The sequence below is a fragment of the Amblyomma americanum genome, chromosome 1 (assembly GCF_052857255.1).
Source record: "Amblyomma americanum isolate KBUSLIRL-KWMA chromosome 1, ASM5285725v1, whole genome shotgun sequence".
NCBI lineage: Eukaryota > Metazoa > Arthropoda > Arachnida > Ixodida > Ixodidae > Amblyomma > Amblyomma americanum.
This window is the reverse complement of record NC_135497.1, coordinates 58,149,370-58,176,916: the sequence shown is the minus strand read 5'-3', so window position 1 is coordinate 58,176,916 and position 27,547 is coordinate 58,149,370. Positions and strand designations below refer to the sequence as shown.

General features: G+C 49.1%; 3 non-coding genes across 3 annotated transcripts; 1 reads left to right on the top strand and 2 right to left on the bottom strand.

Annotated features, from left to right (window-relative positions):
• The first annotated feature begins 13,308 nt into the window (after positions 1–13,308).
• TRNAL-UAA (transfer RNA leucine (anticodon UAA)) lies at positions 13,309–13,392 on the top strand. Its single transcript has one exon. It is a non-coding gene; the product is annotated as a tRNA-Leu (tRNA).
• Positions 13,393–22,132: 8,740 nt separating this feature from the next.
• Positions 22,133–22,216, bottom strand: TRNAL-UAA (transfer RNA leucine (anticodon UAA)). The gene has a single exon. It is a non-coding gene; the product is annotated as a tRNA-Leu (tRNA).
• Positions 22,217–24,368: 2,152 nt separating this feature from the next.
• On the bottom strand, positions 24,369–24,452 carry TRNAL-UAG (transfer RNA leucine (anticodon UAG)). Its single transcript has one exon. It is a non-coding gene; the product is annotated as a tRNA-Leu (tRNA).
• Positions 24,453–27,547: the final 3,095 nt, after the last annotated feature.

Genomic DNA, 27,547 nt, shown 5'->3' with positions numbered 1-27,547 from the left:
AAGCTCTCGAAGAAACGCTGAGTGGTTGGGGATGTCGCGCTCCCCGAGAAGCTGTTGCATGCGGCGCAGAATCTGGGAGGGGCGCCGGTCGCCAAGGTCTTCCCCTGTAAGGAGCTGCTGGAGGCGGGTGCGGTCCGACGGCATAAATCTCTCCAGCGCCTTGGTTTTCAGGTGCTGATATGGTGTAGCACCCATGGGGGCGGAGAGAACGTCCTAGAGCTCACCGGCAACGTCACGAGGCAGGCTTGAGGCAACATGGTAGTAGCGCGTCGTCTCCTATGTGATGCGGGTTAGGCAAAATTGCGCCTCAACCTGGTGGAACCAAACTTGCGGGTTCTGGGGCCAGAAAGGTGGAAGGCGAACCTGCAGCGACGAGACGTCCTGCGGACGCGAATCCTGCTGCGTGGATGTTGCGCGATCGGTCATTGCTCGTCCCAGGTCACCAATGTAGGCTTAACGCCTCAGGAGCGAAGGAAACGAGACCACTGCTACGAGCAGACACCAGAACAGCACTGCCAGTCGTGGCGGCACGAAGGAAGGAAGGAAGGCCTCAAACGTTGCTGGCACATACCCACTACGGGGGAGTGGTTAAGACAGAGGCGATTAATTACTGGATACAGGAAAGTTTTGACAGGAAAAGGAGTGGTAATAGTGTGTATTTTGAGAGATTGGAAAAGGGAAGGAAAGGGGTCCAGTTAACTTGGAGGCCAAAGACGGGACAATTGCTTAATGTGCATAATAGTACACAATGCCTGTAATGCTGCAATGTCGTACTGATTGAGGGCGGGAAAAAGAAATTAGAATGGGAGTCGCTGCGCTTCTTGAAGAAAATTTTGCACAGCAGAGCGCACACTCCTGTCGCTTCGTCCAAGCAAAGAAGCGCCAATGGAAAGAACAACCGCGGAAGACACAGGCAAGCCCAGTTGATGAAATGGAATCTGCAAAATACTCTTCCTCAAATGAGAAAAGCGGCGGCAGAACAGCAGGAAGTGATCTATTGTCTCAGGTTCGGCACAAAAAGGGCACAGTGGGGAAGCTGCCAGGCCAGATCTGTGAAGGTAGAAATTTAGAAGGGGAACCCGGCAACGCAAGCGTGTGAAAGAGACCTCTAGTCTGCGTGAGCGCCAGTCTTTGCTACTCCAAGGATGCAGAAGATGCTGATATTCGGGAGATGATGTAAGAGCCGAGGCAGGAAATTCCTGAAATATTGTGTAGCTGCGAAACCTCACCGCAGCTGTATATGCACATGATGGCAGGACAGCAACAATTGGGCCGCTCAGAGAGGCTCTTGCTAAGGAATCTGCAACCTCATTTAAGTGAAAGCCCATGTGACCGGGTACCCAAAGCAACCTTACCGAATTTAGATGGAGCGGAATCAGGAACTTAAAGAGGCGTAATGGCCGAGAGTCAGTGGGTGAGGATAAGGAAGAGCAAATGGAGAGAGTCTGTCATAACCACGACCTGGGAAACTGTAGATTCTAATTTTCGTAAGGCTAAGATTACTGCTAATAATTCAGCCAAAAAAATTGGAGTGAAGTCAGGAAGACGGAGAGAAAAAGACCAATCCAGTGAAGGCGAAAAAATTCCCACACCTGCCTTTTCGCGATCCTGCGAGGCATCGGTAGCAATAAGAACATGAGAGGGAAAGGACCTTAGGTGGTCCTGCAATAGACCCTGAAGAAGCGGGAAGGGCTGCAGCTTTGCATTCGATGGGAAAATATCATCGAATTCAATCTGGACAGATGCCTGACCTAGCACTACAAAGCCTGCGCAGGATGCCAATGGCCCGAACTCCTTTTGCAGAAACTTGCTCAATGTGGGGCCGCCAGGAGAGAGTAGAGTCGTATATTACACCGAGATACTTCACCGTCTGAACTTGAGGTATTATGTTATTTCTATAGACCAGGCAGATATTTACTGGAATAGAAACTGGAAATACTAACAATGCGCATTTCTTCACATTAAGGGACAGATGAATTCTTCCTAGCCAGTTGTCAAGAACATTGAGGTAATTTTGTAGGGTTTGATAAAGAGTGTGAATGTCACTTCCTGATGCAAAAAATGCAATATCGTCGGCGTACACATAAGTTTTCACATTTTGAATGCATGGAATTGAGCTTAGAAAAATGTTAAAAAGAACAGGTGAGAGAACTGATCCTTGCGGAACACCTCTTGTCTGTGGAAATCTCCTTGAGGAAACACCATTTTGGCAGCAGTAAAATTCTCTATTTTCCAAAAAACAGATGTCCAGGCTACAAAATAGCTTCGGAAGTTGAGTTCCTGTAATCTTAGTAATAGAGTCGAGTGCTCCACGCTGTCGTATGCTTTACTGACATCCAAGGTAACAAGCGCAGCAAACTTTTTTCTATTGCGAGCTAATTTAATACGACTCTCAAGGTCAGTATGAGCACACCAAATTGAACAACCCGGCCTGAAACCAATTTGGCATGGATTCAATACAGCATTTTCTGAAATGAATGACATGACACGGCTCAGAAGGACCCTTTCCACCAATTTCACAAGGTTCGATGTTAACGAAATAGGGCGTATATTGTCTAAAGTTAAGCCCTCTTCTTGCTTTTTAAGCAATGGAACTATTTCAGCAAGACGCCACTCATGCGGTATCCAAGGACCTTTAATAGAATGGTTAATGAGAGCCAACAGGTCTGCAGGAGATTCATTGAACAATATTTTGATCATAGATGAAGTGACCCTATCGGGGCCAGGAGCCGCTGGGGATAAGCGCAGAACAATTTGCGACAGCTCAGGCATAGAGACCTCATTGAAATCACTTGAGGTGCTTGTGAATATAGTAGGAGAAGGTAAAGCAGATGTAAAGCGAAGCTCTAGGCCACACGCAATATCCTCTAAGGCCTTTGCGATGTGAGCAGGGGACTGAACAAAGGATTCAATGTTGGCAGCCGGAGGAATCACCTTGTTGTGCCTCATGAAATTAAATAAAGCTCCTTTATTTCCTGATTGGGAAAGGAAATCATAATGATTTGTATTATACTCCTCCTTTCCACGGGCGACTGTGCGCTTAAATGTTGCTGCAACATACTTATAATCCAGCCAATTTTTTGGGCATTGATTGATGAGAAGTTTCTTCCAAGCTGCTTTTCGTCGTCTATATGCACGCGTGCACTCAGCATTCCACCAATTGTTCGCGATTCCACCCTTTGTGCTCTTAAGCAAAAATTCAGACTTTTGCCTTGCATGGTCCAGTACCGAGCAGAGATGTGCAGCCTTGCTTTCGGCACTTCTCTGAGCGCGAGTGTCTGAAGTGATTTGGAGGGCTGATTTTAGCGTGTCTTTAGAGCAATTGTAATTTATTAACGTGCGCTGATGTCGCTCAGGAAGAGTTAATTTACACGCAAACTTGAAACTAATCGGTAGATTATCACTGTTTGTTGCACAGTCAACAGGCGCCCAAGACATAACAGAGACTCCTGGGGAGGAAAAAGTTAAATCCAAGGCAGAGCGGCATTGACTGCGAACAAACGTAGGCAATCCGGAATTGTTGCAGAACAAGTTATTGCCAGAAGCCCAATCAAATAGTCTAGAACCAAAGCTGTCTGTTTTAAACCCCCAAGTCACATGGTGCGAATTGAAGTCGCCAAGTAAAAGAACCTGAGATCGGCTACTAGACATGAGTGAGTCAAGGGGCCGAGTGTCACGCACACCAGAAGGGAAATATGCATTAGCTACCGTAAAGGGCTGTTGACCTGGGACACTAAGGTCAACCGCAAGGATTTCACATTCATTGTCCGCATATTGAAAAGAAATGCATGCCCTGTGGCAAAACTTTGTAGATATGAGCACTAACAACCCTCCCCCTCGTGATGACCGGTCAAGCCGGAACGGATGGTAATCCTTGAGATGATAATTGAAATTTGAAGTTAGCCATGTTTCCTGTAAAGCAACTAAATCTGGTAGAAGCTGAGTGCATAGGCAATTTAAATCTGTTTAAGCTGAGAATATAGATCGACAATTCCACTGGAATACACTTAAGAACCCTATCTTGGCGGAAGTGCCGCAGCCGCGACTGCCTTTTCTAGAATACTGGTCTTAGCGTTTTGACTTGCGTTACTTTTCTTTGTCTTTGACTGGGGGCAAGATGGACCTGCAATATTCAGAGGAGACCCACTTCGTTTCTGGGCGCGGAGATCAGACTCCATATCCATACAATTCATAGAGGATGCGTCCATAACGCTATGCGAAGGAGAGGCCTGAGAGGTCTTTTGTTGCTCACATTGTTTTTGGCCCTGTGGAGCGGAATCGATAATTACAGAAGGAGGGGTAGCTTCCGAAAACAAAGAATACAAGAGCGGAGCGGTGGAGGCCTGCAGAAGATTGGTCATCTGAGCAGCTATGACCTGCGAAATGCACATGGACACGGTTTCCATAATGCGATCCATTGCATTTGCCACAGCTTTCTCAACTGCCGCTGTAATAGCCTGGGACCAACTAGAATCCATTATGGGTGGACATTTGGCGGCCACACTAGAGTAGGCTGAGGTTCTCTCTTTGACTGTGGCAAAAGCCTCTCTCTGCCTCCATCTGCGCTTGTCTATAAGCTCGAGCACCTGAACTTCTTGTGCTCGTGCAGGACAGTCAGGCGAATCAGCAGGGTGAGCACCGCTACACAAACAACATTTCTCTTGCTGTTCAGGACATTCCTCTCTGCAATGACGTTCTCCCCAGGCACAGCAGCGTAAGGCCGATTTGCAGGCTTTGCCGCTGTGGCCAAATCGCCAGCAGTTTTGACACTGAAGGGGCCGAGAGTTAAAGGCATCTACTCGAAAAACCAAAGGCCACACCTTAATCTCTGACGGGCAAAATATTCCTACAAATGTGGCAATTACGGACTCCGTAGGAATTTTTTCTCCGTCAACCATCCTGCTGCATCGATGGACAGCAATGACTCCCGCAGGCGAGAGGTTCTCAAGCGTTTCCGCAGGGCTGAATCCAGAGTCAACACCTCGGACCAAGCCCTTGAAACATGCTAGATGAGGCGGAATGAATGCGCTCACCGAGTGGTTCGCGAATGACGTACACTTCAGCAGGTCTTCAATGGAGCAAACAGCCGCAGACAAAAAGGAGAAATTTAGCAAGCTAGAGCAACACCGCCAGGTACTTAGCCACTGCCCCGCAGCCTGGGTAGCTGAGCCACGACAACAGAACAGCGACCAGCGATCGAAGAGCTGCCGCGGTTTGCCCAGCAGCTCCTCGATCGCCTCCTCGACTCGACGAGCCACGACCAGGTGCCGTCTTTATTCTCTTTGCAGGGTGGCGCGCGCTAGCCGGGTTGTCGGCGCCGGCCAAGAGAGGGTGCTACAGTGTTGTTGAGTTTGAAATACAGTTTCTTAGCAAAATTAAACATTACTCGTTTTATTCACTGCGTCTTACAGCAAAACAATACTCTAAGGTCCCTTGTTGTGCGAAAGATGGTTCCGGGGCGGAGCCCTGCTACTAGCCACCGCAACCTTGCTCCTCATTGGCCGATTCCGCGGTTGGCATCTGGCGGTGTCATCACTTTGACGTCACGATCTCAACATTGAGACTGTTTTTGAGAGTTATCCGTAATAGCGCCCCTGGTGGAGTGAGCGGCGACGTAAGCGACGTCTACGGCGGCGCAACCTGTTTGAGCGCGGTTGCGGCGTTACTAGGGAGCTCAAGGTCGATCTTGGTCCACAGCACACGGCATACGGCTGAAGTGCGACTAGCCGAGCTGGCTGCCGGGCACATTACCGTTCTCGTATTTGGTTAGCCGTTTCGCCATTCTCGCTTCTGATTAGCCGTTTCGCAGGGGGGTGAAAGCGCCTATGTTTCTCCCTTTTCTCCTCACCTACGCGAGCGAGCTTGGAGGCTGCCCTGCTCGGCTGCTCTATGTTAGAGAGCCAAATATCCCTCGTCGCTAGGGCCTGAGCTGCCGCGGAAGCCACAGGGGTCCCGCACTAGGGACCTCTCCTAAAATTTCTGAGGGGCTGGCTCTTAAGGCCAGTCGCCACTCTCTCCTGCAAACAGCCGTAAATAAACGTCTTCCACCACCACTACCACCGGACCGCAGCGGCGACGTTTCGATGGAGGAGAAATGCAAAGGTGGCCGTGGGCGATGTCTGTGCACGTTAAAAAAACCTTAGGGGATCGAAATTATTCCGGAGCCCTCCACTACGGCACCTCTTTCTATTCCTTCTTTCCCTCTCATATTCCTGCCTTCCCTTACGACTTAATTCGGGTGTGCACCGAGATATGCGAGACAATTCCTCCGCCATTTCCTTTCCTCAAAACCCAATTTTTTCGCATAGGGTTCGAGACACCCTTCTGGCTTCCTTGTGTGTGGTTTTTCAGCAGCGAGAGCACATTTTCTCGGCAATTTTCTCGGCACTTAGCGGGATTTTGCATTAAAGAAACGTGACTTTCGATACACTGTAGTAGAATGGAAAGTTGGGCGAGTTGGTATGCGTTCATTTTGGGTGGAAAAAACAGCGCGAAAGGGACGGAAGACAAAGAAGAAGGAAACCACACGGACGAGCGCGGACGAGCGCTCGTCTGTGTGGTTTCCTTCTTTTTTGTCTTCCGTTCCTTTCGCGCTGTTTTTTCCACCCAAAATGACTTTCGATGCGATGAGTGAAGCGCTACATCAGAAGAGAATTTTCTTGCGATTTAGCATGGAAAGCTTTCAGTAAATCTCCTAATAACTAGTGCACATTGTAGGTTTCTTTCTACTATACTATGCAGGCATGGCCTATGCCCCCGATTTTTTTAGCATTAAATGGGCTCTTTTTTGGCGTGAATGATAAAAATGCCTTTCTCAATAGATGTTTCGGACTTTCGCCCAATTTGGAGTGGAATGTGTTGATGTATTCTCCGGACCCGGTAGTGTATCTGTTACGGGTCCAATTGGACTTATTTTTGGAAATGTGGCGGAGAGTTTGAAGGATGCTTCACTCCCGCCACCGGTTTGCCCGGTATTGCACTGCCTCCGGGATCGGCCTTGTCTTAAGCGCGTCTTTACTATCCTGTCTTTCTATCCCATCTCTCAACTCTCCTACTATCTGCACGTGGTAGCGATTGTGGCTCGGCTTGAGCCAGTGGGCAGGCCTGTGCACTTTCCTTTTCTTTCTTCCTGGCGGCAACTTCTCTCTCTCTCTCTATGCCCCTATTTTTTTAAGCATTTAAATGGGCTCTTTTTCGGTGTGAATAATAAAAATGGCCTCCCCAAGATATGTTTCCGGACTTTCGTCAAAATAAAAGTTGTATGTGTTGATGTGGAAACGGCGGCGTACCTATGTGCTTCACGCTAGGAGCGCTCCTAATTTGTCGCAATGGCATTGCGGGCTCCTCAAGAGCCATGGTCTTAAGCGGTGCCGCCGTGCCTCCGAGGACCAGTCTTCAGATTGTCGGAGACGGGCAGGCCTGAATACATGGTTTACGCGAAGTCTACCGTGTCGAGCCCAAGGGAATTACTAAGGTATGCAGCGAGTTTGCCGGCGGTGTGGCTCTTCGGACCACTTTCGGGCGCAATGCGCGGAGCATTCCTGCGGACGCTGCGGTGTCCACAGCCACCGGAGCGGAGTCTACGTCCAGCTCTCCCGACGCTGCAGTGATCACCAGCCGAATGTGACGTATTCTCGGCACCGCTGCTATTCAGACGAGCCCACTGGCGCCTTCCCATCGCTCGAACCAGCGACGGATATTAAACTCGGTCGACAAAGAACCGAGAGGAGGCACAAACGGACTCGGCGGAAGCTCCCTCATTAGGCAAACTGTCGCGTTCAGCACTTTTTGCGGAGGCGGAAGGAATGCCCTGCAAAGACGTGGCGGTCCTGAGCCTGTTGCTGCTGTGTCTGTGTTCGCAGCTGATCAAATGGTTTCCACTGCCCCCCCCCCTTTTATTGGGTGGGAGGTGCACAATTGAGCTGGTTCCTGCTGCCGCCACGTCGGCGCCTCCTGCACTGCTGGGCACGTCTGCGGAGCTCGCGTAAAAAATGTGTAATCGACGCCTGCGGCTGCGAGTACGTGCAAAGTCCGCGGTGCCTGTGAAAACAAACTGGCCGAGTCGTGAAAATGACAACGCACGCGGCTGCGGTCCTCACGAAAATTCGCGGGGCACTGGCGAATTTAACGGGATGCGTGAAAAAACTGCTGGCATTGCGCAAGGACCTACAGGAGCCACCAACGGAGCATGCCAGCTTACGCTTGAGAGCCAACAGCGCGACTTGTATGATTCCAGCGGATCATTCGCTTTTGGTGAATGGAATTCCCCAACACTGACTGAACTTACTGAGTGCGATGTAAAGATGGGGTTTCTGCGGGACGTGAAGCGTTGGGTTCAATCTGCGACCTCTGGTTCTAACAGAGCTCAATACGGTCGCCCGGAGTAGTAGCCTCCTAAGAAGTCCCCTCCTTCCTACGGAGAGCCGGGAAGCCAAGCTTAATGTGAGTGCGCTGCGCTTTAGTGCTGCTGTCTCAGGCCGCACGTTTTCCTTACCGGGCTTCAAGATTTAAGGCCGAAAGCTTTTATAGGCTCATGACTCGCCAACGGGGATGTACCCAGAAAAGTGTGAAACTATAGCTCTCAATGAATCTGATGATGTCATCGATAATAAGCCACCAAAGCAGCTACAACAGTCTCAAACAATGTGGAAGCAATTGCGCGTAGCCGCTATCAATCGAGATAAGTCGGCCGTCATTGCGAAGAAAATGATAAAGACGTGTGGCTGATGAGCATGTGACGTTATTGGTCTCTCTCTGGTCCTCGCAAGAGGGTCGCAAGAGCTCTGGTCCTCAAAAGAGGACGTGGGTTTGAACCCCACTTCTGACAATGCTTCTTGTTTACCTTTTGCTCCCTTTGGACCTGTTGTGAACGTTGTATGTAGGCAGCACTAACACACTTTTTAATTAAGCAGCACTGCCATGTTTCTTTTGAAGCGAAAAGATTCACTACGCCAGATTTTCGAGATTTCAGCCGGGCCGCAAGTTTTCTTTGAATGTAGCTAGAGGTCAGCGTGGTCGCAAGTTTGACCTTGAGTGTAGCTAGAGGTCAAACCATGAGCATAACGGGTGGTAGTCAGGTTCGACGCATGACGTCAGCTACAGCAGCGACACCAGCGGCTGTTACACCAAATATCTCTACTTTCACCTATGACTTTTGACCTTGGTATTGACCTCCGGTTAAGCGGGAAAGCGTCTGCCTTCATCGCATGCTCTCATCGTGAAAGTGGGTTCTGCATAAAACGCCCGACCCTCCGCGGTGGCTCAGTGGTTAGGGGGGTGGACTACTGACCCCGAGTTCCCGGGTTCGAACCCGACCGCGGCGGCTGCGTTATGGAGAAAACACGCTAAGGCGCGCGTGTGCTGTGCGATGTCAGTGCACGGTAAAGATCCCCAGGTGGTCGAAATTATTCCCGAGCCCTCCACTACGGCACCTATTCTTCCTTTCTTCTTTCACTCCCTCCTTTATCCCTTCCTTGACGGCGCGGTTCAGGTGTCCAACGATATATGAGACAGATACTGTGCCATTTCCTTCCCCAATAAAAACAATTATTATTATTATAAAAACGCCCGAGTTCCCGGTTTCGAACCCGACCGCTGCAGCTGCGTTTTTATGGAGGGAAAACGCTAACGCGCCCGCGTGCTGTGCAATTTCAGTGCACGTTAAAGATCCCCAGGTGGTCGAAATTATTCCGGAGCCCTCCACTGTCGCATCTCTTTATTCCTTTCTTCTTTGACTCCCTCCTTTATCCGTTCCCTTCAGGTGTCCAATGAAATTTGAGACAGATACGGCGCCATTTCCTTTCCCCCAAAACCTATATTTTTATTATTATTTTTTTATTATTATTATTATTATTATTATTATTATTATTATTATTATTATAAACCCAACTCGTTTGCTTTAGATCCCCTTTAAAATTAACCGCTATAAACATGCCAGTTTTTCTACACAGGCACAACTGCCATTCCTGTCGATGCATGCCAACTACGTACGTGGACTCGGTAAAATACCTGGGAGTATTCTTCGACAGTGATATGTCGTGGCACACTCAGCTATCGCAAGTTTGCGATAAGCTCAGGAGCGCTGAAAACAATATCAAGTCTCTCGTACCGTTTCCAGTAAAAAAAATGATAGCACATGCTTTGGTCTACAGCACCCTTCGATATGGGATTACCGTCTTTGCTTTTTGCCCTACCCGATGGCAAAACCGCGTGGATTCTTTGTTAACGAACATACTGAGAAATCTAGCCTACAATAATCCGTCACTCAAAAATCATAGCATCTTCTCGGCGCTTGGCTTGCCTTGCTTCTGGTCTTTGTACAAACTGTGGTGCTACGGCATTTTTGGTTCAGTGATTTTAAAACGTGCTATACAGCCTCCGAGGCCTTCGTAATAGTGTTCGCTATGTAGTGCCGCGATCCTCAACAAGATATGGTGAAGCTAGACGCTGTGATTACGTGCCGAAAATTCTGAACGATTTGCCAAATGAGGCATTCTCGATTCAGTCAAAAAGGGCATTGAAAAAGATTATTTGTTCATTGTAACGCGGTTATTTCAATACTTCTAAAAAGTATTTGTCATCACCTCTGAAATATGTTCATCTTATCTTATGTGTATTAATTCTTGTCTCGTGATTTGCTCCTTGTTTGTGTTTAGCCTCTTAACTGTTAATACCCCTGCAATCACCCTGTTATGCGTCGAGTGAATATTGCACACTCGTCCGCTGATTTTGCCGGGCCAAGTCCTTCAAGCCATTGGTGGCTTTCACAGGCCCGTTTCTTGTACTTTGAATTCTTTTGTGCAATAAAAATATTTCAGCTTCTTCTCTCATACAAAACGCATTGCTCTACGGGCTTTGCGTACACTCGGCTTCATCTGCAGGCTTTCGAGAGAGTTTCGAGCCCCACTTCCTTTCTTAAAGCTCTACCTGTCCATATGTTTGCCGCTTTTGGAATATGCGTCTGTTGTTTGGAACGGCACTTGCCAGTCGAACTGTGAAAAAATCGACAGAGTTCAGCTAAAGTTCTTACGCATATTTCAAGAACGGCTTTCTTGCAAAACTTCCAGCTCTCGTCCTAGACGGAGTAACTCACTGCAGCTTAATTCTCTTACCTGCCGTCGCGTGAGGGCAGATATAATTTTCTTGTATAAACTTCTTCATGGTCACATTCTATGCCCTCAGCTCCTAGCGCGTATCCTTTTGCATGTACCGCGAAAGAGCATAAGGGAATGCAGACCATTCCAAGTTTCTGCGCTCCCGCACTCCCTCTCCCCTCTGGACAGAATGCAAAAGTTCTTTAATTCTCTTTGTCCCCACCTTGATATATTCGAAAATTCTCTCTTCCTTTATATTGGATGTCCGTGACGTTCCACTTTGAGCACTCTTTTTCTCATACATAACTTCCCCTTTCATGCATTTTGTCTTTACTACACTTGTGCGTTTGCACCGGTATTATATTGTTTTTTTTTTCTCCTTAATTGTTCATCACGTCTACTTGTATTCATTGTATATTATTTCTTTAGTCCTGTGTACTCACGCCTGACTGTCTGTAACGCGTTCACTAATTACATTTCTTATCGTGTATGATTGTATTTCTAGCTTGTATTTCAGAGGTTTCTTATTCGTTCATATTAGTATTGGCTTTATTCTTGTTTGTATTTTGCTATATGCTGTACTTGGCTGTTATCGGTCGTTCTTGTGTTCATTCTCTTTGTTTATTGTTTCATTAGTTATTTATATGTCTGTTGCCTGTTCTAGCTGTTTTCATTTACCGCAGCTCTCGCTGTTTTCTTCTTATCGCTTTTTTTGCTTCATGCTTGCTGTCACGCCTAGTTTATATGTCTTTTTTTTCTATCGCCTTGACTGCTGCACTACCTCCCCTGAGTGTCTTCCTTTGTGGTGTAATAAATTTACATTTTGTGCGTGTGAATGGTGTACCAGCACCAAGACCTTTGGGTTGTTCCTGGGCACCGAAAAATAAAGATTGATTGATTGATTGATTGATTGATTATAAAACGCCCGAGTTCCCGGTTTCGAGCCCGACCGCTGCAGCTGCCTTTTTATTGAGGGAAAACGCTAACGCGCCCGCGTGCTGTGCGATGTCAGTGCACGCTAAAGATCCCCAGGTGGTCGAAATTATTCCGGAGCCCTCCACTGCCGCATCTCTATTCCTTTCTTCTTTGACTCCCTCCTTTATCCGTTCCCTTACCGTGCTGTTCAGGTGTCCAATGAAATATCAGACAGATACTGCGCCATTTCCTTTCCCCCAAAACGTATTATTATTATTATTATTATTATTATTATTATTATTATTATTATTATTATTATTATTATTATTATTATTATTATTATTATTATTATTATTATTATTATTATTATTATTATTATTATTATTATTATTATTATTATTATTATAAAACGCCGGTACCGTTTATTGCGTTCAGCGGAATGCTAGGTGTGATCATCGCCACGCGTGACATGGAGAGCGGCAGATGTGCGCTCCGTCCCCGCGTTTCAGAGAGGAGGGAAGGAGGGATCCCAAGTGTGCTGCCTACTTCCTCTGTGACGTCACACACCTTCACTGAGTGGAGCGGGAAGCGTCCGCTGGAATCACATGCGTACTGAGCAGGGCATCAAATTGGGTTCTGCATAAAACGACGGAGCACTTTGATGCATTCAGCCTAACGCTAGGTGTGTTCGATGCGACGCCTGCGTGGAGACCTCCAGAGGCTGGACCACAAACGTAGCTAGGGAGATACAGCTTTTTTCTTTCGACCAGGGTTAGCCAGATCTAAACCAACATCAATTTTTTTCTTTCCTCTGCAGTCGGATACAACTAAAAAATTACGACTAACGTAAGCCTCACCTCGTGCATTACGACAGCACGCCGAAGTTCGAAATTCTTCGCTACGAAATTATTCCAGAGCCCTCCACAAAGGCCCCTCTTTCTTCCTTTCTTCTTTCAATCTCTCCTTTATCCCTTCCGTTACGGCACGGTTCAGGAGTTCGCCGATATGTGAGGCAGATACTGCGCCATTTCCTTTCCATAAAAAAAACATATTTCATTCACATGCTACCTGCTTACTTCTTATCCGAGGAAGGAGAGCGAGAGCGCGGGATTACGTCGCCCTGTTTACACTCGCTGCCGTGGGGCAGTGGACGGCGTCTGGGACCGCAGCACCGCCGCTCGGCTGAGAGCCCGCTCCCGCTGCCTTCGCGGCTGCTCGGTTCCTTTTGGAAGAGACGCTACATTTATGCACACGCACTTTCGCAGAGTGAATATATATTCGTAAAAGCGAATGCGTCGTGGTCAGAATGGCCGAGCGGTCTAAGGCGCCAGATTTAAGCTCTGGTCCTCGGAAGAGGGCGTGGGTTCGAACCCCACTTCTGACAGTATTTTTTTCTCTCTTGCCAAACTGGGCAAGAACATTTTTTTTTCCTCCATCAGCGTGGCTTTCAACGTGGTAGTTTTATATGAGATATACGGTGTCTTGTGTAAATGATCTCCGTCCCGCCGTTTATGTTTTGTGGAAAAATTGATCCCTAGCTTCTGGATTCCGCGACAGCGTTTCATAAGGTACCCATACTCGTCCAAAGTTGAAACGCAGGCTCTCCACTGCTTCGACATTAATGACAACACTAACTGCTAATGAAGAGTTACAGACAACTAAAGAGGAGATTGGGGGCAGCAGAAAGGATTGCATCAGTACCGCCCTTATGAAAATGGTCTATAGACAGTCTATAGACTTTTTATAGACTCTATAGCCGCCCTTTAGACTCCTTTTTTTCTACAGACACGGTATAGAGAATCTATAGACTAAAGTCTATAACCGCCCTCATTTCCTTTTGTCTATAGATGGTCCGTAGACTACTGAAGTCTACAACCGTGGCAATTTCCTTCTGTCTATAGATGGTCCATAGACTATCTATAGACTAAAGTCTATTAAAGACAATTTTCCTTTTTCTATAGTTATCTATAGACTAAAGTCTATAACCGCCTTATTTCCTTTTGTCATAGACTGTCTATAGATCATGTAAAGACTGAAGTCCACAACAGACAATTTTCCTTTGTCTATATACAGTCAATAGATTATCTATAGACTAAAGTCTATATCAGCTTTAATTTCCTTCTGTCTATAGGTGGTCCATGGACTATCTATAGACTAAAGTCTATAGCCGACTTAATTTTCTTCTGCCTATAGATGGTCCATAGAATATCTGTAGACTAATGTCTATAACAGACAAGTTTTCTGTCTATAGACGGTCATTAGATTATCTATAGACTAAAGTCTATACCTGCCTTATTTCCTTTTGTGTCCATAGACAATCTATAGACCATCTATTGACAAAAGCCTATAACCGCCATGATTTCCTTTTGTCTATAGACAATCTATAAACCATCTATAGATTAAAGTCTATAGCCGGCTTAGCAGCCATTTGCCTCTAGACAGCCTATAGACAATTTATAGACCAAAATCTCTAACCGCCTAAATTTCCTATCGTCTATTGACAATCTTTAGACTGCATATAGACTATTGTCTATAGACCTATTGTCTATTGTTTATAACAATCCCAATTTTATCTAACAATGTATACACTGGCTTTCGACTATGTCCATAAAATATCCATTTCTTTTCGCACTGCATGCTTAGTAGAACTGCATCGGGCCACCGCGTTGCTTAAGTGGTTATGGCACTCGGCTGCTGACCCGAAAGACGCGGGTTCGATGCCAGCCGCGGCGGTCGAATTTCGATGGAGGCGAATTTCCTGAGGCCCGTGTAGTGTGCGATGTCAATGCGCGTTAAAAAACCCCAGGCGGTCGAAATTTCCGGAGCTCTTCACTACGGCGTCCCTCATTCCCTGAGTTGGGTTGGGACGTTAAACCCCTACGAACCAAACTGCATCGGGTGACCGCAACTATTTTCAGAGTCCTCCGCTTCCTTTTGCTATTTCAGGAATAAAAAAAATGTTGTCTAACGGCCATGCAATACGTTCCCGTATATTCTATTTAGAAGCTTTGAAAAGCTAACTTTCCTTAAACCGCGCCGTATATTGATAATATAATTCAATAATCTTTATTGCTGACAGGTAGAGCGAGGAAAGGCACCCATTTCTGAAGTAAGGGTGCTGAAAACTGTACCACATAAAACGAACATGCTCTGCCTTAGAGGAATCGCTCTAGAATATACCATTACATCGTTGTATCGTTACTGTCCAACACGCTTAATTAAGAAGCATTTCATCAGTGACTGTACATTTATTTCTCCATAAAACCTGCTGCAAAATAACGGGGAATAACGGGGGTGAGAATTCAAGGATGTGCCCATCTCTCAGAAACATGATTATAAGAGTCTCAAAGATCATGGTTATAAGATCATGGTTATAAGAGTCTCAAAGATCATATTGTTATGGGGTCCAGGCGGGAACGACGCGAGAACGCCCGGGCACAGCACACAGGTCAAGAGCACAGGGCGGCCCGCACAGAGCACCAGGCACAGAGCACCGAATCTCAGAGCACGCGCGCCGCCGAGAGTCTTCATTCATCTCTTATTCTATCCGTTGCATGGCCCCCGGTCGCAAAAAACACCGTCTCGGTGGAAATTAGGGCGGGGCAAGGGATTGCGACACGTAGGGCTTGAGGCGAGAGACGTGGACAACGTCACTCTGAGATGCACCGGAGGTTGTCTCCGGAAAGGCCGAGGCAATCTCGTAGGTGACGGCGGTGACCTGGCGGAGCACACTGTATGGGCCAACATAGCGGGACATTAGTTTTTCGCAAAGCCCGATACGGCGTGTGGGCGACCAAAGCAAGACGAGGGCTCCAGGGGAAAAATTTACCATGCGGTGGCGGCGGTCGTAGTAGTCCTGCTGTGAGGCCTGCGAGGCTTGTAGGCGGGAGCGAGCCAGCTGGCGGGCGTGGTCGGCGCGGGCGATAGCGTCGTGGGCATATTCAGAAGGCAGAGAAGGAGATGTCGGAAGCAGCGTGTCCAAAGGTCATTGGGGTTCACGACCGTACAACAGATAGAACGGGGAGTAACCGGCAGTGTCATGGCGAGAAGAATTGTAAGCGAAGGTCACGTATGGAAGGGCAATGTCCCAGTCCCGATGGTCCGGGGAAACGTACATTGCGAGCATATCCGTGAGAGTGCGGTTGAGGCGCTCTGTAAGACCGTTGGTTTGGGGATGATAGGCGGTGGTCAGCTTATGTTTTGTTGAGCAGGAACGGAGAATGTCGTCGACAACTTTAGAGAGAAAGCAACGGCCGCGGTCGGTGAGAAGTTGACGGGGTGCACCATGACGGAGGATGAGGTCGTAGAGGAGAAAATCGGCCACGTCGGTAGCAGTACTGGTGGGGAGGGCCCGCGTGATGGCATAGCGAGTAGCATAATCTGTCGCAACGGCAATCCATTTGTTTCCGGAGGTGGTAGAGGTGTACTCCGGAAACGGGCCCAAAAGATCCAAGCCAACACGATAGAATGGTTCAGGGGGCACATCAACAGGCTGGAGCAAACCCGCGGAGAGCGTGGCGGGACGTTTCCGGCGCTGGCACTGGTCGCAGGCACGAACATAGCGACGGACGGACTGGTAGAGACGGGGCCAAAAGAAGCGGCGACGCACGCGGGCGTAAGCACGCGAGGCACCCAGATGTCCAGCAGTGGGGAGGTCATGGAGCTCGTGGAGGACGTCGTTGCGCAGATGCTTCGGGACAACGAGCAGTAGATCTGGGCCGGCGGCGTTCAGGCTTCTGCGGTAGAGTGTGTCATGATGAAGTACAAACCGGCGCAGGGCAGGGTCAGATGGAGAGGATCTGAGACGGGAAATAATGGAGCGGAGCTCGATATCTCGTCGCTGCTCATCGCCAAGGTGAGTAAGAGCAGAGAGCGAGAAGAGGTCAGCGGCGGAGTCACTGCCAGAATGATCAGAAGAGTCAACGGGATAACGGGAGAGGCAATCAACATCAGTGTGTAGCCTACCGGACTTATATACCACGGTATAGTCGTAGTCTTGAAGGTGTAAAGCCAAGCGACCTAGGCGGCCAGTAGGATCTTTCAGTGATGAGAGCCAGCAGAGCGCATGGTGGTCGGTGACAACCGTAAAAGGGCGGCCGTACAAATATGGGCGGAATTTCCCAACCGCCCAGACAAGGGCTAAGCACTCACGTTCGGTAATTGAGTAATTGTGCTCCGGGGCGGAGAGGAGTCGGCTGGCGTAGGCGATGACACGGTGCTGTTCGGATTGCCTCTGAGAGAGAATGGCGCCTATGCCATAGCCACTGGCGTCTGTGCGGACTTCAGTGGGAGCTGTCACATCGAAGTGGGCCAGAACTGGCGTGGTAGTAAGCTTCAATATCAAGGTGCAAAACGCGTGTGCTTGGTCGGGTCCCCAGATGAAGGTGGCGTCCCTTTTCAGGAAGTCGGTGAGGGGGCGGGCGATGTCGGCGAAGCCTTCAACAAATCGACGAAAGTAGGAGCACAGCCCTAAAAAGCTGCGGACGTCGTTACAGGAACGTGGCTGAGGAAAGTCTTTAACGGCTCGGATCTTTCAGGGTCAGGGCGCACCCCCGTGTCGTCGACGACATGACCCAAGATGGCGAGTTGACGGCGCGCGAAACGGCACTTAGACGAGTTCAGCTGCAGGCCAGCATGACGAAAGAGGGAAAGGGTCTGAGAAAGGTCAGTGAGGTGAGAGGAAAACGAGGGCGAAAAGACAATGACGTCATCGAGATAGCACAGGCAGGTGGACCACTTAAAGCCTTGCGAAAGCGCATCCATCATGCGTTCAATAGTGGCTGGTGCATTGCATAATCCGAAAGGCATAACTTTGAATTGATAAAGGCCATCAGGAGTCACAAAAGCGGTTTTCTCACGGTCCTGTTCATCTACAGCAATTTGCCAGTAGCCGGAGCGAAGATCTATGGACGAGAAGAATTTGGCACCATGGAGGCACTCAAGCGCGTCATCGATACGCGGCAGGGGGTACACGTCCTTTTTAGTGATCTTATTCAGGTGGCGATAATCAATGCAAAAACGCCATGAGCTATCCTTTTTCCAGACAAGGACGACGGGTGAGGCCCAGGGACTGTGTGAGGGTTCGATAATGTTTTTTTCTAGCATTTTAGTAACTTCCGCATTGATTACTTGACGCTCGGCGTGAGAGACCCGGTAAGGGCGGCGGCGGATGGGAGGGGCATCGCCTGTTTCAATGCGGTGCCTGACGTCGAGAGTTTGACCCAGCGCTGTGTTGTTCACGTCAAAAATATCCGAAAAGATTCGAGAAGGGCACGAAGCTTGGCAGTTTGATCGGGATGGAGGTCGGTGGCCATCATGGTTGTGAAGGTGTCGGTCGACAGAAGGGACTGCCGGCGCGGTGCGGTGGTTTCTGGAACTGGGGTAGCGGGCAACTTAGCCACGTGGCAAGGAGCGAGAGGGGATAGCGTAGCGACGCAGATGCCGGACGGTAGCACTTGAGAAGTGAGGCCGAAGTTGAGGAAAGGCAGAGAGAGAGCGTTGGCTTGGATGGTGGCAATGGTATGAGGTAGGGCAACGTTACGGGTCAGGAGGAGGTCAAGATTGGGAGTAACGAGATATTCGCCATCGGGAACTGGGCGAGATGGGGTCAGTGGAACAAAAGAGGTGGTTCGGGATGACAGGCGAGCATATGCGGTACTGAATAGTCGCAGTGATACATCAAGTGGGTCTGAATCCAGCATTGGAAGGGCGAGGTGTAGAACACCCTCCGAGCAGTCAATGAGGGCGGAATGGTCAGTCAAAAAATCTAAGCCGAGGATAAGGTCATGGGCACAGGTGGTCAGCACGGTGAACTGAACTGGTATACTCTGGCCGGCAATAGTAACGCGCGCGGTACACATACCGTCCCCAGCAGGCGTGCCACCATCCGCGACACACACACCGGACGTTGCAGGCGTGAGGACATTGCGGAGGCGACGGCGGAGGGCAGCACTCATCACTGATACATGAGCACCGGTGTCAATCAGGGCGCGCACAGGAACACGGTCGATAGTGACGTTCAGAAGATTAGGTCGAGTGGTCGGGAGAGGATTTGTAGTCCGGGTCGTTGATGCAGCGTCACCTCCGGGAGCTGCATCACTTAGTTTTCCACTTGGGAGCGGCTGCGAGAAGGCGACTGGGGGAACGAGAGCGGCGGCCCTGCGGGGACGGAGAGCGGGAGAATCGGCGTGGAGGGGGTACGGCTGGTGCAGACGGTTCGGACGGGGCGCGGGTCGAGAAGTTGTGGGATGAGGCGGGACTGTAGAAGGAGGGGAAGACGTTGCGGGGCGTTGAAGACCATGGACTGCGGCAATGACGGGCGATGTAGCCAATGCGAGAGCACCGGAAGCAAATGAGACAGTCGTCCGCCGTGCGCCAGTCATTGGGATTGCGGGAACGGGGCAGAGAATAATAGGTGCGACGAAAAGCACAGGGAGGAGGCTGGGGGGTGCCCGGACTTCTGATGGCGCACACTGCCGGAGCGAGGTTCAGATGAGCGAGTTCCTGCCGCACGACGGCCTGAATCAGTGACACCGAGGGCAGGGTTGTATCAGGGACGGAAGGCGGGGATATCACAGGTGCGAGGGCCTCCAGTTCACGTCGGACGATCCGGGTGACTGAATCGGTGACGGCAGGGGCGTCCGAGGGCGTGCGGGATGGTGGTCGGTGGTCCTCACAGGAAGATGTCGCGGCCGTGTTGGGAAGGCGAGAAAACGACGGCGAAATGCGGCGGCCTTTGATTTGCTCAAATTGACGGCACTCGTTTATGATGGAGTCAATTGAGGTACAGCCTTTGCAAACAAGCAAGTGGAACGCATCGTCGGCAATGCCTTTGAGCACGTGGCCCACTTTATCGGTCTCACTCATTGCGGCGTCGACCTTGTGAAAAATTGCCAAGATGTCCTGAATGTAGGCCACGTAGCTCTCGGTAGAAGACTGTGCTCGAGAAGCCAGCTGTTTCTTGGCGGCTATCTGGCGGTCATCAGGTCTACCGAATAGCGTCTTCAACTTTTCCTTAAAGGTGTCCCAACTTGTTAGCTCTTCCTCGTGGGTCTCGTACCATACGCGCGCCGTGCCATTGAGGTAAAAGATGACGTTCGCGAGCATTAGTGTAGGGTCCCACCTGTTGTAGTTGCTGACACGCTCGTAAAGGTTAATCCAGTCTTCAACGTCCGAGCCATCTGTGCCGCAAAACGTGCCGGGGTCGCGAGGAGGAGCCATGATGACGAAAGGAGGGGTAGTGGGGGTAGTGGGGCTCCTTGACCGGTCGGGTGGAGCCATGGTAGTAGTCCCGGCCTGACGAGTACTACGAAGCTGCGTGGTGTGCGGAGCGTAAAATCCGCACCTCCACCAAAGATATTACGTGGTCCAGGCGGGAACGACGCGAGAACGCCCGGGCACAGCACACAGGTCAAAAGCACAGGGCGGCCTGCACAGAGCACCAGGCACAGAGCACCGAATCCCAGAGCACGCGCGCCTCCGAGAGTCTTCATTCATCTCTTTTTCTATCCGTTGCAATATTATTAATAAACGGTGCGGTTTAAGGAAAATTAGCTTTTCAAAGCTTGTAAAAAGAATATACAGGAAGGTATTGCATAGCCGTTAGACATTTTTTTTATTCCTGAAATAGCAAAAGGAAGCGGAGGACTCTGAAAATAGTTGCGGTCACCCGATGCAGTTTGGTTCGTGGGGTATTAACGTCCCAAGCCAACTCAGGGAATGAGGGACGCCGTAGTGAAGGGCTCCGGAAATTTCGACCGTCTGGGGTTTTTAATGCGCACTGACATCGCACACTACACGGGCCTCAAGAAATTCGCTTCTATCGAAATTTTACCGCCGCGGCTGGCATCGAACCCGCGTCTTTCGGGTCAGCAGCCGAGTGCTATAACCACTTAACCACCGCGGTTGCCCGATGCAGTTCTACTCAGCATGCAGTGCGAAAAGAAATGGATATTTTATGGGCTTAGTCGAAAGCCAGTGTACACATTGTTAGATAAAATTGGGATTGTTATAAATAATAGACAATAGTTCTATAGACAAAAATCTATATGCAGTCTAAGGATTGTCAATAGACGATAGGAAATTTAGGCGGTGAGATTTTGGTCTATAAATTGTCTATAGGCCGTCTATAGACAAATGGCTGCTAAGCCGGTTATAGACTTTAATCTATAGATGGTTGATAGAATGTCTATAGACAGAAGGAAATTATGGCGGTTATAGGCTTTAGTCATTAGATGGTCTATAGATTGTCTATGAACACAAAAGGAAGGCAGGTATAGACTTTAGTCTATACATAATCTATTGATCGTCAATAGACAAAGAAAACTTGTCTTTTATAGACTTTAGTCTACAGATATTCTATGGACCATCTATGGGCAGAAGAAAATTATGTCGGTTACAGACTATAGGCTATAGATAGTCCATGGACCACCTATAGACAGAAGGAAATTAAGGCTGTTATAGACTTTAGTCTATAGATAATCTATTGACTGTATATAGAGAAACGAAAATTGTCTGTTATGGACTTCAGTCTATAGATAATCTATTGACCGTCTATAGAAAAAGGAAAATTGTCTGTTATAGACATTAGTCTATAGATAGTCTATGGGCCATCTGTAGACAGAAGGAAATTGCCGCGGTTATAGACTTCAGTAGACTACGGACCATCTATAGACAAAAGGAAATGAGGGCGGTTATAGAATTTAGCCTACAGATTCTCTATAGGCTGTCTATTGAAAAAAGGAGTCTAAAGGGCGGCCATAGAGACTATAAAAAGTCTATAGACAGTCTATAGACCATTTTCATAAGAGCGGTACTGATGCAATCTTTTCTGCTGCCCCCAATCTCCTCTTTAGTTGTCTGTAACTCTTCATTAGCAGTTAATAATGTCATTAATGTTGAAGGAGTGGAGAGCCTGCATTTCAACTTTGGACGAGTATGGGTACCTTATGAAACGCAGTTGCGGAACCCAGAAGCAAGGGATCAATTTTTGCACAAAACAAACGGCGGGACGGAGATCATTTACTCAAAAAACCGTATATCTCACATAAAACTACCACGTTGGAAGCCACGCTGACGGAGGAAAAAAAATGTCCTTGCCCAGTTTGGCAAAAGAGAAGAAATACTGTCAGAAGTGGGATTCGAACCCACGCCCTCTTCCGAGGACCAGAGCTTAAATCTGGCGCCTTAGACCGCTCGGCCATTCTGACCACGGCGCATTGGCTTTTGCGAACATATATTCACTGTGCGAAAGTGCGTGTGCATAAATGTACCGTCTCTGACAGAAGTAACCGAGGAGTGATGAAGGAGCTACACACCGCAGCGAACACGGGACAGAGAAAGAAGACGACACAGGGCGCCCTGTGTCGTCTTCTTTCTCTGTCCCGTGCTCGCTGCGGTGTCTAGCTCCTTCATGTCTCACCAACTGGCTTACACATCTACCCTCCTAAGTTATGTGTTCCCAGACGTAGGCGCTTATATGTGTTCTTTGGCCCCCGAGGATCAGTGTACACTGTGTTCTTCAATCATCGCTTCTTCAACGTGCAGAGCTAGGGCCTATGCCTATTGCCTGCGAAAAATTACTTGCCCCCTTGACGTTTCGTCAATGTTCGGGGCGCTTGGACCATCTGTAGGACATTGTAAAAGGGTTTCGAAAATCCTAAAAACAGAATGCTGGAGGCAAGTGGGTTTCTTCAACGCTTGGCTTCGAAATGTGTGCTTTGAAAGGTTTGGTACCGCCCTGCGTCGTCTTCTTTCTCTGTCCCGTGTTCGCTGCGGTGACTATCTCCTTCATGTCTCACCAACTGGCCTACACATCTACCCCCCTAACCGAGGAGCCGCGACGGCAGCGGGAGAGGGCACTCTGCCGAGCGGCGGCACTGTGGTCCCAGGCGCTGGCCACTCCACCCCGGCTGCGAGTGTAAACTGGGTGGCGGGTGCCCGCGCTCTCGCCCTCCTTCCTTGGATGACAGGAAGCACATAGTATGTGTGGCGAGCAATTTCGCACCTTTGGGTCCCAAAACGATAGCGGAGAGGAACCAAAAGGTGCGAAAATGCTCGCCATACATACTATGTGCTTATCATCCGAGGAAGGAGGGCGAGAGCGCGGGCACACGTCACCCAGTTTACACTCACAGCCGTCGAGCAGTGGCCAGCGCCCGGGACCACAGCGCCGGTCCCCAAGAAACCTCAAGAAACGACGGTATACCTGAACGCAGCCACATACGTCAGAGCAGCGGGGCAGAGCAACAGACACGCGGTAGCAACGGTGATTGATTCGAACCTACGCGAGATCACCAGTGCATCACTACAAGAGTGTAATATATTCGAGGCTGAAGAAGCGTTCGTCGCTCTAGAGGCAGCGGGGGCTATCGCTATAAACAGCCTTTAACAATCTCTAGACTCACAAACGGCGTGACTCAACTACCTACGCGGCAGAATAGGGCACGGAGCGCTTCGCACACTCCGCCCCGGAGACCACATAACGCAGCGACAACCAAACGAACAACCAATTAGGCATGCAATAGTGTGGACGCCGGGACACACTTGAGGGCAGGCAACCAAGAGGTATACAGGATAGCTCGAGGCTAAACTTATTACTGAGCATACAACGTAGGCGACCTCGAGGGGACCGAACCTGTACCCCAAGACTATTCGGCGATACTAAATTAGTACAAGGGCTGCAGAAAGCGGTATCCACCACCGCAAAACTCCCTTGGCAGAGAGGTCTCTGTGGCGTGGAAACAGCTACAAACGGGCTCGTACCCGAACCTAAGCGCACTCAGCAAAATGTATCCCATACAATACAATGACAAATGCCCCTGGTGCCACGAAACACCCATGCTGTATCACATAACGTGGGCATGCCAGAAGATAGACGTGGCACACGTTATATCAAACCCGAGTGCGGAGCAATGGGAGGGAGGGCTCTCCAGCGATGGCCAGATCGACCAAGAAGGTCTGATTCGGCAAGCACAACTGGCAGCAGCATCCAGTGGAGCCCTGGACTAAGGGCAACAAACCGCTCTGCAAGAAGATGGACGAAACCATCTTAAGACTCCAGAATACCAGCTAATCTAGCGCTCAATACAGTTTTTCATTCACTCACACACTCGCACCTTTGGGGTGCCGTCGTACTGTGCGAGGGCTCCTGCTTACGTCAGCCGTAATTTTTTCGTTGTATTCGACTACAGGGGAAGGAAAAAAGAAACAGGGCAGTGCTGGTTAATAGAAATGTGTTTTAATGCTTAAAAATAGATGTTAGCCTTTAGATAGGCTAACAACAAAAAATGTGGGTTAGTAATGCGTACGTATAATGTTCACTGTAGGTCCAAAGTAAGAAAACGGTAAAAAAAGAAACGTTGCCAGAAGTGCGGTTCGAACCCACGCCCTCTTGCGAGGACCAGAGCCTAAATCTGGCGCCTTAGACCACTCGGCCATTCTGACCACGGTGCGGCAGCTCTTACGAAAATATATTTGGTCTGTGCAAGTGTGTGTGCATACATGTAGCGTCTCTTTCAAAAGGAACCGAGCAGCCGCGAAGGCAGCGGGAGCGGGCTCTCAGCCGAGCGCCGGTGCTGCGGTCCCAGACGCTGGCCACTGCTCCACGGCTGCGAGAATAAACAGGGCGACGTAATCCCGCGCTCTCGCTCTCCTTCCTCGGATAAGAAGTAAGCAGGTAGCATGTGAATGAAAAAATGTTTTTTTTTAGGGAAAGGAAATGGCGCAGTATCTGCCTCATATATCGGCGAACTCCTGAACCGCGCCGTAACGGAAGGGATAAAGGAGAGATTGAAAGAAGAAAGGAAGAAACAGGTAACTTTGTGGAGGGCTCCGGAATAATTTTGCAGCGAGGAATTTCGAAATTCGGCATGCGGTCGTAATGCACGAGGTGAGGCTTACGTTAGTCGTAATTTTTTAGTTGTATCCGACTACAGAGGAAAGAAAAAAATTGATGTTGGTTTAGATCTGGCTAACCCTGGTCGAAAGGAAAAAGCTGCATCTCCCTAGCTACGTTTGTGGTTCAGCGTCTGGAGGTCTCCACGCAGGCGTCGCATCGAACACACCTAGCGTTAGGCTGAATGCATCAAAGTGCATTGACGTTTTATGCAGAACCCACTTTGATGCCCTGCTCAGTGCGCATGCGATTCCAGCGGACGCTTCCCGCTCCGCTCAGTCAAGGTGTTTGACGTCACGGAGGAAGTAGGCAGCACACTTGGGATGCCTCCTTCCCTCCACTCTGAAACGCGGAGACGGAGCGCACATCTCCCGCTCTCCATGTAACGCGTGGCGTTGATCACACCTAGCATTCCGCTGAACGCTACAAAGGGTACCGGCGTTTTATAATAATAATAATAATATTAATATTAATAATAATAATAATAATAATAATAATAATAATAATAATAATAATAATAATAATAATAATAATAATATTAATAATAGGTTTTGGGGGAAAGGAAATGGCGCAGTATCTGTCTCATATTCCATTGGACACCTGAACGGCACGGTAAGGGAACGGATAAAGAAGGGAGTCAAAGAAGAAAGGAATGAAGAGATGCGACAGTGGAGGGCTCCGGAATAATTTCGACCACCAGGGGATCTTTAACGTCACTGACATCGCACAGCACGCGGGAGCGTTAGCGTTTTCCCTCCATAAAAACGCAGCCGCAGCGGTCGGGTTCGAAACCGGGAACTCGGGCGTTTTATAATAATAATAATAATAATAATAATAATTGGTTTTGGGGGAAAGGAAATGGCGCAGTATCTGTCTCATACATCGTTGGACACCTGAACCGCGCTGTAAAGAAAGGGATAAAGGAGGGAGCGAAAGAACAGGTGCCTTCGTGGAGGGCTCCGGAATAATTTCGACCACCTGGGGATCTTTAACGTTCACTTACATCGCACAGCACACGGGCACCTTATTTCCCCCTCCATAAAGGCGCAGCCACCGCGGTCGGGTTCGAAACCGGGAACTCGGGCGGTTTAATAATAATAATAATTATAGGTTTTTTGGGGAAAGAAAATGGCGCAGTATCTGTCTCATATCGTTGGACACCTGAACCGCGCTGTCAAGGAAGGGATAATGAAGGGAGTGAAAGAAGAAAGGAAGAATAGATGCCGTAGTGGAGGGCTCGGGAATAATTTCGACCACCTGGGGATCTTTAACGTGCACTGACATCGCACAGCACACGGGCGCCTTAGCGTTTTTCCTCCATAAAAACGCAGCCGCCGCGGCCGGGTTCGAACCCGAGAACTCCGGATCAGTAGTCGAGCGCCCTAACCACTGAACCACCGCGGCAGGTCGGGCATTGTATGCAGAACCCACTTTCATGATGAGAGCATGCGATGAAGGCAGACGCTTTCCCGCTTAACCGGAGGTCAATGCCAAGGTCAAAAGTCATAGGTGAAAGTAGAGCTACTTGGTGTAACAGCCGCTGGTGCCGCTGCTGTAGCTGACGTCATGCGTCGAACCTGACTACCACCCGTTATGCTCATGGTTTGACCTCTAGCTACACTCAAGGTCAAACTTGCGACCACGCTGACCTCTAGCTACATTCAAAGCAAATTTGCGGCCCGGCTGAAATCTCAAAAAATCTGGCGTAGTGTACCTTTTCGCTTCAAAAGAAACAGGGCAGTGCTGCTTAATTAAAAAGTGTGTTAGTGCTGCCTACGTACAAGGTTCATAGCAGGTCCAAAGGGAGCAAAAGGTAAAGAAGAAGCGTTGTCAGAAGTGGGGTTCTAACCCACGTCCTCTTTTGAGGACCAGAACTCTTGCGACTCTCTTGCGAGGACCAGAGAGAGACCAATAACGTCACATGCTCCTCAGCCACACGTCTTTACCATTTTCTTCGCGATGAGGCCCGACTTATCTCGATTGATTGCGGCTGCGCGCAATTGCTTCCACATTGTTTGAGACTGTTGTAGTTGCTTTGGTGGCTTATATCGATTACGTCATCAGATTCATTGAGAGCTATAGTTTCACACTTTTCTGGGTACATCCCCGTTGGCGAGTCATGAGCCTATAAAAGCTTTCGCCCTTAAATCTTGAAGCCCGGTAAGGAAGACGTGCGGCCTGAGACAGCAGCACTAAAGCGCAGCGCACTCACATTAAGCTTGGCTTCCCGGCCCTCCGGAGGAAGGAGGGGACTTCTTAGGAGGCTACTACTCCAGGCGATCGTATTAAGCTCTGTTCGAACCAGAGGTCGCAGATTGAACCCAATGCTTCACGTCCCGCAGAAACCCCATCTCTACATCGCACTCAGTAAGTTCAGTCAGTGTTGGGGAATTCCATTCACCAAAAGCGAATGAGCCGCTGGAATCATACAAGTCGCGCTGTTGGCTCTCAAGCGTAAGCTGGCATGCTCCGTTGGAGGCTCCTGTAGGTCCTTGCGCAATGGCAGCAGCTTTTTCATGCATCCCGTTAGATTCGCCAGTGCACCGCGAATTTTCGTGAGGACCGCAGCCGCGTGCGTTGTCATTTTCACGACTCGGCCAGTTTGTTTTCACAGGCACCGCGGACTTTGCACGTACTCGCGGCC